This window comes from Ctenocephalides felis, unplaced genomic scaffold, assembly GCF_003426905.1.
Source record: "Ctenocephalides felis isolate EL2017-DRISC unplaced genomic scaffold, ASM342690v1 CF-g0.4_SCAFFOLD_03571, whole genome shotgun sequence".
NCBI classification, from domain to species: domain Eukaryota; kingdom Metazoa; phylum Arthropoda; class Insecta; order Siphonaptera; family Pulicidae; genus Ctenocephalides; species Ctenocephalides felis.
In genome coordinates, this window is record NW_020539725.1 from 77,855 (window position 1) to 88,075 (window position 10,221).

The 10,221-nt window shown below is 45.5% G+C and overlaps 4 non-coding genes across 4 annotated transcripts in view; all 4 read left to right on the forward strand.

Moving 5' to 3' along the window:
• Positions 1-390: 390 nt before the first annotated feature.
• On the forward strand, positions 391-2,317 carry LOC113387131. Its single transcript, XR_003368092.1, has one exon. It is a non-coding gene; the product is annotated as a small subunit ribosomal RNA (ribosomal RNA).
• A 1,259-nt stretch (positions 2,318-3,576) lies between these two features.
• Positions 3,577-5,503, forward strand: LOC113387132. The gene has a single exon (XR_003368093.1). It is a non-coding gene; the product is annotated as a small subunit ribosomal RNA (ribosomal RNA).
• A 1,259-nt stretch (positions 5,504-6,762) lies between these two features.
• Positions 6,763-8,689, forward strand: LOC113387133. Its single transcript, XR_003368094.1, has one exon. It is a non-coding gene; the product is annotated as a small subunit ribosomal RNA (ribosomal RNA).
• Positions 8,690-9,948: 1,259 nt separating this feature from the next.
• Positions 9,949-10,221, forward strand: part of LOC113387134 — a 1,927-nt gene continuing 1,654 nt past the window's right edge. Inside the window, exon 1 of the ribosomal RNA XR_003368095.1 lies at positions 9,949-10,221. This exon is cut by the window's right edge and continues 1,654 nt beyond it. This is a non-coding gene — a ribosomal RNA (small subunit ribosomal RNA).

Genomic DNA, 10,221 nt, shown 5'->3' on the forward strand with positions numbered 1-10,221 from the left:
TACAAATGCAATCAACTCAATACTCTCCGAGCGAGAATAAAAGTTAGTTATAACGATGAATTCTTATAATGAATTCGCCCCGACGTTTTCAATCTAACGAAGGGTAAAGAGACTGTTTGAAATTAACTGGGTCTGCGGACCGCAAATTTCATGTACGGACCGCCGTTTCGACGGTTGTTAAAGGTCTAGCCTCTGTGTAAGCGCAGAATATATAAAATATCAAGTCGCGATGTAAACTGTTCGTCATGTCCAGGGAATATCGTACGACTCAGATATATATATGTAAGAAAATTCGTTGTTTAGAAATATTCATCGAACTTTTCTATACAAAGTGTGGTCTCTCGGGTGACGCCGAGGGACATTTACGCACTATGCTATTATATATATAGCACCCTGGTTGATCCTGCCAGTAGTATATGCTTGTCTCAAAGATTAAGCCATGCATGTCTCAGTGCAAGCCACATTAAGGTGAAACCGCGAATGGCTCATTACATCAGTTATGGTTCCTTAGATCGTACCCACATTACTTGGATAACTGTGGTAATTCTAGAGCTAATACATGCAAATAGAGTTCCGACCAGAGATGGAAGGAATGCTTTTATTAGATCAAAACCAATCGGTGGCGGGCTTGCCTTGCTCACCGTTTGACTTGGTGACTCTGAATAACTTTGTGCCGATCGCACGGTCTAGTACCGGCGACGCATCTTTCAAATGTCTGCCTTATCAACTGTCGATGGTAGTTTCTGCGACTACCATGGTTGTTACGGGTAACGGGGAATCAGGGTTCGATTCCGGAGAGGGAGCCTGAGAAACGGCTACCACATCCAAGGAAGGCAGCAGGCGCGCAAATTACCCACTCCCGGCACGGGGAGGTAGTGACGAAAAATAACGATACGGGACTCATCCGAGGCCCCGTAATCGGAATGAGTACACTTTAAATCCTTTAACGAGGATCTATTAGAGGGCCAGTCTGGTGCCAGCAGCCGCGGTAATTCCAGCTCTAATAGCGTATATTAAAGTTGTTGCGGTTAAAAAGCTCGTAGTTGAATCTGTGTCCCACACTGTCGGTTCACCGCTCGCGGTGTTCAACTGGCATGTCTGTGGGACGTCCTACCGGTGGGCTTAGCCCGTAAAAAGGCGGCCCAACTCAAAATCCTACCAAGGTGCTCTTCACCGAGTGTCGAGGTGGGCCGGTACGTTTACTTTGAACAAATTAGAGTGCTTAAAGCAGGCTCATTCGCCTGAATATTGTGTGCATGGAATAATGGAATAGGACCTCGGTTCTATTTTGTTGGTTTTCGGAATTCCGAGGTAATGATTAATAGGGACAACTGGGGGCATTCGTATTGCGACGTTAGAGGTGAAATTCTTGGATCGTCGCAAGACGGACAGAAGCGAAAGCATTTGCCAAATGTGTTTTCATCAATCAAGAACGAAAGTTAGAGGTTCGAAGGCGATCAGATACCGCCCTAGTTCTAACCATAAACGATGCCAGCTAGCGATCCGCCGAAGTTCCTCCGATGACTCGGCGGGCAGCTTCCGGGAAACCAAAGCTTTTGGGTTCCGGGGGAAGTATGGTTGCAAAGCTGAAACTTAAAGGAATTGACGGAAGGGCACTACAAGGAGTGGAGCCTGCGGCTTAATTTGACTCAACACGGGAAACCTCACCAGGTCCAGACACCGGAAGGATTGACAGATTGAGAGCTCTTTCTTGATTCGGTGGGTGGTGGTGCATGGCCGTTCTTAGTTGGTGGAGTGATTTGTCTGGTTAATTCTGATAACGAACGAGACTCTAGCCTGCTAAATAGACGTACTTTCTGGTATCGCAAAGACCCTCCGCTTCGGCTTCGGTCGTTGTTGGTTGTGGTTCTCACTACCGGCGTACAAATATATCTTCTTAGAGGGACAGGCGACATTTAGTCGCACGAAATTGAGCAATAACAGGTCTGTGATGCCCTTAGATGTTCTGGGCCGCACGCGCGCTACACTGAAGAGATCAGCAGGTTTTCCTTGGCCGAAAGGTCCGGGTAATCCGTTGAAGCCTCTTCGTGCTAGGGATTGGGGCTTGCAATTCTTCCCCATGAACGAGGAATTCCTAGTAAGCGCGAGTCATAAGCTTGCGTTGATTATGTCCCTGCCCTTTGTACACACCGCCCGTCGCTACTACCGATTGAATTATTTAGTGAGGTCTTCGGACCGGTGCGCGGCAGCGTTTCGACATTGCCGATGTTGCTGGGAAGATAACCAAACTTGATTATTTAGAGGAAGTAAAAGTCGTAACAAGGTTTCCGTAGGTGAACCTGCGGAAGGATCATTAACGTACATTTACTATTAAGTGAATGAAACGTGTGCTATATGTCGCAATATAATGTTGCAGACTAAATGTTGTGCGCTCCCATAGTATAATATACTGTGGGCAAAAGCCTCTGGCAATGATCATTCGTTTCATTAACGTTTGACCGGAGCTAGTCGCAAAATATTGCGCAGTGTGCAAAAGCAGCGTGACGCAGTTTACAACCGCTTAGCGCTCTTATGCATTGTGTGAGAGCACTGCCATGTATATCTGCTCGGTATCGCCAGATGCCTGAGCGAATGACGAAGTTCGTTGTGAAAACGGCGTTCTTTTTGAATATTATACTTTAAACGCATAGCTCAATCAATTCTTTGGGCGCTAGATGAAAGTCTAGTGTTTTAAAGTCGATTGTAGTAAACGCTTGCGTTAGTATTCTATATACTCTGCACATTTTATTCAAATTGTGCGAATTTGAACATTCGCTTCATTGCGTTGTTTTAAGAAAATGAAAAATCAGCGAAAGCAGATTTTTCAATCTCACACACAGTGAAATATTCGTATTTCAATTTTAAAGCGAGGACGTTTGTTTTTGGACCACAACGTGCTCTAAAATTGCTAAAGTGGTTGCGCGTCCTAGAGAATTTATTTTCTTGCGACCCGCCATATAGCCTGTCCAGACCATCGCGGTGATGGTTCGCACGGTAACCCGAGGCGACCCGTCGCTGCAGGTCAAACTGTCGTAGACCGTGTCTAGAATAATATACGCCGTATATGTTTGGATGTCGGTTTACGGCCGGGTTCTGGACCTTATTTATAAGTGTTCAACCATACTGTACAGCATATCCGCGGGCATGTGTCGTTGACGCAAAGACTCTTATGCGGAAAATAAAATATACAAATGCAATCAACTCAATACTCTCCGAGCGAGAATAAAAGTTAGTTATAACGATGAATTCTTATAATGAATTCGCCCCGACGTTTTCAATCTAACGAAGGGTAAAGAGACTGTTTGAAATTAACTGGGTCTGCGGACCGCAAATTTCATGTACGGACCGCCGTTTCGACGGTTGTTAAAGGTCTAGCCTCTGTGTAAGCGCAGAATATATAAAATATCAAGTCGCGATGTAAACTGTTCGTCATGTCCAGGGAATATCGTACGACTCAGATATATATATGTAAGAAAATTCGTTGTTTAGAAATATTCATCGAACTTTTCTATACAAAGTGTGGTCTCTCGGGTGACGCCGAGGGACATTTACGCACTATGCTATTATATATATAGCACCCTGGTTGATCCTGCCAGTAGTATATGCTTGTCTCAAAGATTAAGCCATGCATGTCTCAGTGCAAGCCACATTAAGGTGAAACCGCGAATGGCTCATTACATCAGTTATGGTTCCTTAGATCGTACCCACATTACTTGGATAACTGTGGTAATTCTAGAGCTAATACATGCAAATAGAGTTCCGACCAGAGATGGAAGGAATGCTTTTATTAGATCAAAACCAATCGGTGGCGGGCTTGCCTTGCTCACCGTTTGACTTGGTGACTCTGAATAACTTTGTGCCGATCGCACGGTCTAGTACCGGCGACGCATCTTTCAAATGTCTGCCTTATCAACTGTCGATGGTAGTTTCTGCGACTACCATGGTTGTTACGGGTAACGGGGAATCAGGGTTCGATTCCGGAGAGGGAGCCTGAGAAACGGCTACCACATCCAAGGAAGGCAGCAGGCGCGCAAATTACCCACTCCCGGCACGGGGAGGTAGTGACGAAAAATAACGATACGGGACTCATCCGAGGCCCCGTAATCGGAATGAGTACACTTTAAATCCTTTAACGAGGATCTATTAGAGGGCCAGTCTGGTGCCAGCAGCCGCGGTAATTCCAGCTCTAATAGCGTATATTAAAGTTGTTGCGGTTAAAAAGCTCGTAGTTGAATCTGTGTCCCACACTGTCGGTTCACCGCTCGCGGTGTTCAACTGGCATGTCTGTGGGACGTCCTACCGGTGGGCTTAGCCCGTAAAAAGGCGGCCCAACTCAAAATCCTACCAAGGTGCTCTTCACCGAGTGTCGAGGTGGGCCGGTACGTTTACTTTGAACAAATTAGAGTGCTTAAAGCAGGCTCATTCGCCTGAATATTGTGTGCATGGAATAATGGAATAGGACCTCGGTTCTATTTTGTTGGTTTTCGGAATTCCGAGGTAATGATTAATAGGGACAACTGGGGGCATTCGTATTGCGACGTTAGAGGTGAAATTCTTGGATCGTCGCAAGACGGACAGAAGCGAAAGCATTTGCCAAATGTGTTTTCATCAATCAAGAACGAAAGTTAGAGGTTCGAAGGCGATCAGATACCGCCCTAGTTCTAACCATAAACGATGCCAGCTAGCGATCCGCCGAAGTTCCTCCGATGACTCGGCGGGCAGCTTCCGGGAAACCAAAGCTTTTGGGTTCCGGGGGAAGTATGGTTGCAAAGCTGAAACTTAAAGGAATTGACGGAAGGGCACTACAAGGAGTGGAGCCTGCGGCTTAATTTGACTCAACACGGGAAACCTCACCAGGTCCAGACACCGGAAGGATTGACAGATTGAGAGCTCTTTCTTGATTCGGTGGGTGGTGGTGCATGGCCGTTCTTAGTTGGTGGAGTGATTTGTCTGGTTAATTCTGATAACGAACGAGACTCTAGCCTGCTAAATAGACGTACTTTCTGGTATCGCAAAGACCCTCCGCTTCGGCTTCGGTCGTTGTTGGTTGTGGTTCTCACTACCGGCGTACAAATATATCTTCTTAGAGGGACAGGCGACATTTAGTCGCACGAAATTGAGCAATAACAGGTCTGTGATGCCCTTAGATGTTCTGGGCCGCACGCGCGCTACACTGAAGAGATCAGCAGGTTTTCCTTGGCCGAAAGGTCCGGGTAATCCGTTGAAGCCTCTTCGTGCTAGGGATTGGGGCTTGCAATTCTTCCCCATGAACGAGGAATTCCTAGTAAGCGCGAGTCATAAGCTTGCGTTGATTATGTCCCTGCCCTTTGTACACACCGCCCGTCGCTACTACCGATTGAATTATTTAGTGAGGTCTTCGGACCGGTGCGCGGCAGCGTTTCGACATTGCCGATGTTGCTGGGAAGATAACCAAACTTGATTATTTAGAGGAAGTAAAAGTCGTAACAAGGTTTCCGTAGGTGAACCTGCGGAAGGATCATTAACGTACATTTACTATTAAGTGAATGAAACGTGTGCTATATGTCGCAATATAATGTTGCAGACTAAATGTTGTGCGCTCCCATAGTATAATATACTGTGGGCAAAAGCCTCTGGCAATGATCATTCGTTTCATTAACGTTTGACCGGAGCTAGTCGCAAAATATTGCGCAGTGTGCAAAAGCAGCGTGACGCAGTTTACAACCGCTTAGCGCTCTTATGCATTGTGTGAGAGCACTGCCATGTATATCTGCTCGGTATCGCCAGATGCCTGAGCGAATGACGAAGTTCGTTGTGAAAACGGCGTTCTTTTTGAATATTATACTTTAAACGCATAGCTCAATCAATTCTTTGGGCGCTAGATGAAAGTCTAGTGTTTTAAAGTCGATTGTAGTAAACGCTTGCGTTAGTATTCTATATACTCTGCACATTTTATTCAAATTGTGCGAATTTGAACATTCGCTTCATTGCGTTGTTTTAAGAAAATGAAAAATCAGCGAAAGCAGATTTTTCAATCTCACACACAGTGAAATATTCGTATTTCAATTTTAAAGCGAGGACGTTTGTTTTTGGACCACAACGTGCTCTAAAATTGCTAAAGTGGTTGCGCGTCCTAGAGAATTTATTTTCTTGCGACCCGCCATATAGCCTGTCCAGACCATCGCGGTGATGGTTCGCACGGTAACCCGAGGCGACCCGTCGCTGCAGGTCAAACTGTCGTAGACCGTGTCTAGAATAATATACGCCGTATATGTTTGGATGTCGGTTTACGGCCGGGTTCTGGACCTTATTTATAAGTGTTCAACCATACTGTACAGCATATCCGCGGGCATGTGTCGTTGACGCAAAGACTCTTATGCGGAAAATAAAATATACAAATGCAATCAACTCAATACTCTCCGAGCGAGAATAAAAGTTAGTTATAACGATGAATTCTTATAATGAATTCGCCCCGACGTTTTCAATCTAACGAAGGGTAAAGAGACTGTTTGAAATTAACTGGGTCTGCGGACCGCAAATTTCATGTACGGACCGCCGTTTCGACGGTTGTTAAAGGTCTAGCCTCTGTGTAAGCGCAGAATATATAAAATATCAAGTCGCGATGTAAACTGTTCGTCATGTCCAGGGAATATCGTACGACTCAGATATATATATGTAAGAAAATTCGTTGTTTAGAAATATTCATCGAACTTTTCTATACAAAGTGTGGTCTCTCGGGTGACGCCGAGGGACATTTACGCACTATGCTATTATATATATAGCACCCTGGTTGATCCTGCCAGTAGTATATGCTTGTCTCAAAGATTAAGCCATGCATGTCTCAGTGCAAGCCACATTAAGGTGAAACCGCGAATGGCTCATTACATCAGTTATGGTTCCTTAGATCGTACCCACATTACTTGGATAACTGTGGTAATTCTAGAGCTAATACATGCAAATAGAGTTCCGACCAGAGATGGAAGGAATGCTTTTATTAGATCAAAACCAATCGGTGGCGGGCTTGCCTTGCTCACCGTTTGACTTGGTGACTCTGAATAACTTTGTGCCGATCGCACGGTCTAGTACCGGCGACGCATCTTTCAAATGTCTGCCTTATCAACTGTCGATGGTAGTTTCTGCGACTACCATGGTTGTTACGGGTAACGGGGAATCAGGGTTCGATTCCGGAGAGGGAGCCTGAGAAACGGCTACCACATCCAAGGAAGGCAGCAGGCGCGCAAATTACCCACTCCCGGCACGGGGAGGTAGTGACGAAAAATAACGATACGGGACTCATCCGAGGCCCCGTAATCGGAATGAGTACACTTTAAATCCTTTAACGAGGATCTATTAGAGGGCCAGTCTGGTGCCAGCAGCCGCGGTAATTCCAGCTCTAATAGCGTATATTAAAGTTGTTGCGGTTAAAAAGCTCGTAGTTGAATCTGTGTCCCACACTGTCGGTTCACCGCTCGCGGTGTTCAACTGGCATGTCTGTGGGACGTCCTACCGGTGGGCTTAGCCCGTAAAAAGGCGGCCCAACTCAAAATCCTACCAAGGTGCTCTTCACCGAGTGTCGAGGTGGGCCGGTACGTTTACTTTGAACAAATTAGAGTGCTTAAAGCAGGCTCATTCGCCTGAATATTGTGTGCATGGAATAATGGAATAGGACCTCGGTTCTATTTTGTTGGTTTTCGGAATTCCGAGGTAATGATTAATAGGGACAACTGGGGGCATTCGTATTGCGACGTTAGAGGTGAAATTCTTGGATCGTCGCAAGACGGACAGAAGCGAAAGCATTTGCCAAATGTGTTTTCATCAATCAAGAACGAAAGTTAGAGGTTCGAAGGCGATCAGATACCGCCCTAGTTCTAACCATAAACGATGCCAGCTAGCGATCCGCCGAAGTTCCTCCGATGACTCGGCGGGCAGCTTCCGGGAAACCAAAGCTTTTGGGTTCCGGGGGAAGTATGGTTGCAAAGCTGAAACTTAAAGGAATTGACGGAAGGGCACTACAAGGAGTGGAGCCTGCGGCTTAATTTGACTCAACACGGGAAACCTCACCAGGTCCAGACACCGGAAGGATTGACAGATTGAGAGCTCTTTCTTGATTCGGTGGGTGGTGGTGCATGGCCGTTCTTAGTTGGTGGAGTGATTTGTCTGGTTAATTCTGATAACGAACGAGACTCTAGCCTGCTAAATAGACGTACTTTCTGGTATCGCAAAGACCCTCCGCTTCGGCTTCGGTCGTTGTTGGTTGTGGTTCTCACTACCGGCGTACAAATATATCTTCTTAGAGGGACAGGCGACATTTAGTCGCACGAAATTGAGCAATAACAGGTCTGTGATGCCCTTAGATGTTCTGGGCCGCACGCGCGCTACACTGAAGAGATCAGCAGGTTTTCCTTGGCCGAAAGGTCCGGGTAATCCGTTGAAGCCTCTTCGTGCTAGGGATTGGGGCTTGCAATTCTTCCCCATGAACGAGGAATTCCTAGTAAGCGCGAGTCATAAGCTTGCGTTGATTATGTCCCTGCCCTTTGTACACACCGCCCGTCGCTACTACCGATTGAATTATTTAGTGAGGTCTTCGGACCGGTGCGCGGCAGCGTTTCGACATTGCCGATGTTGCTGGGAAGATAACCAAACTTGATTATTTAGAGGAAGTAAAAGTCGTAACAAGGTTTCCGTAGGTGAACCTGCGGAAGGATCATTAACGTACATTTACTATTAAGTGAATGAAACGTGTGCTATATGTCGCAATATAATGTTGCAGACTAAATGTTGTGCGCTCCCATAGTATAATATACTGTGGGCAAAAGCCTCTGGCAATGATCATTCGTTTCATTAACGTTTGACCGGAGCTAGTCGCAAAATATTGCGCAGTGTGCAAAAGCAGCGTGACGCAGTTTACAACCGCTTAGCGCTCTTATGCATTGTGTGAGAGCACTGCCATGTATATCTGCTCGGTATCGCCAGATGCCTGAGCGAATGACGAAGTTCGTTGTGAAAACGGCGTTCTTTTTGAATATTATACTTTAAACGCATAGCTCAATCAATTCTTTGGGCGCTAGATGAAAGTCTAGTGTTTTAAAGTCGATTGTAGTAAACGCTTGCGTTAGTATTCTATATACTCTGCACATTTTATTCAAATTGTGCGAATTTGAACATTCGCTTCATTGCGTTGTTTTAAGAAAATGAAAAATCAGCGAAAGCAGATTTTTCAATCTCACACACAGTGAAATATTCGTATTTCAATTTTAAAGCGAGGACGTTTGTTTTTGGACCACAACGTGCTCTAAAATTGCTAAAGTGGTTGCGCGTCCTAGAGAATTTATTTTCTTGCGACCCGCCATATAGCCTGTCCAGACCATCGCGGTGATGGTTCGCACGGTAACCCGAGGCGACCCGTCGCTGCAGGTCAAACTGTCGTAGACCGTGTCTAGAATAATATACGCCGTATATGTTCGGATGTCGGTTTACGGCCGGGTTCTGGACCTTATTTATAAGTGTTCAACCATACTGTACAGCATATCCGCGGGCATGTGTCGTTGACGCAAAGACTCTTATGCGGAAAATAAAATATACAAATGCAATCAACTCAATACTCTCCGAGCGAGAATAAAAGTTAGTTATAACGATGAATTCTTATAATGAATTCGCCCCGACGTTTTCAATCTAACGAAGGGTAAAGAGACTGTTTGAAATTAACTGGGTCTGCGGACCGCAAATTTCATGTACGGACCGCCGTTTCGACGGTTGTTAAAGGTCTAGCCTCTGTGTAAGCGCAGAATATATAAAATATCAAGTCGCGATGTAAACTGTTCGTCATGTCCAGGGAATATCGTACGACTCAGATATATATATGTAAGAAAATTCGTTGTTTAGAAATATTCATCGAACTTTTCTATACAAAGTGTGGTCTCTCGGGTGACGCCGAGGGACATTTACGCACTATGCTATTATATATATAGCACCCTGGTTGATCCTGCCAGTAGTATATGCTTGTCTCAAAGATTAAGCCATGCATGTCTCAGTGCAAGCCACATTAAGGTGAAACCGCGAATGGCTCATTACATCAGTTATGGTTCCTTAGATCGTACCCACATTACTTGGATAACTGTGGTAATTCTAGAGCTAATACATGCAAATAGAGTTCCGACCAGAGATGGAAGGAATGCTTTTATTAGATCAAAACCAATCGGTGGCGGGCTTGCCTTGCTCACCGTTTGACTTGGTGACTCTGAA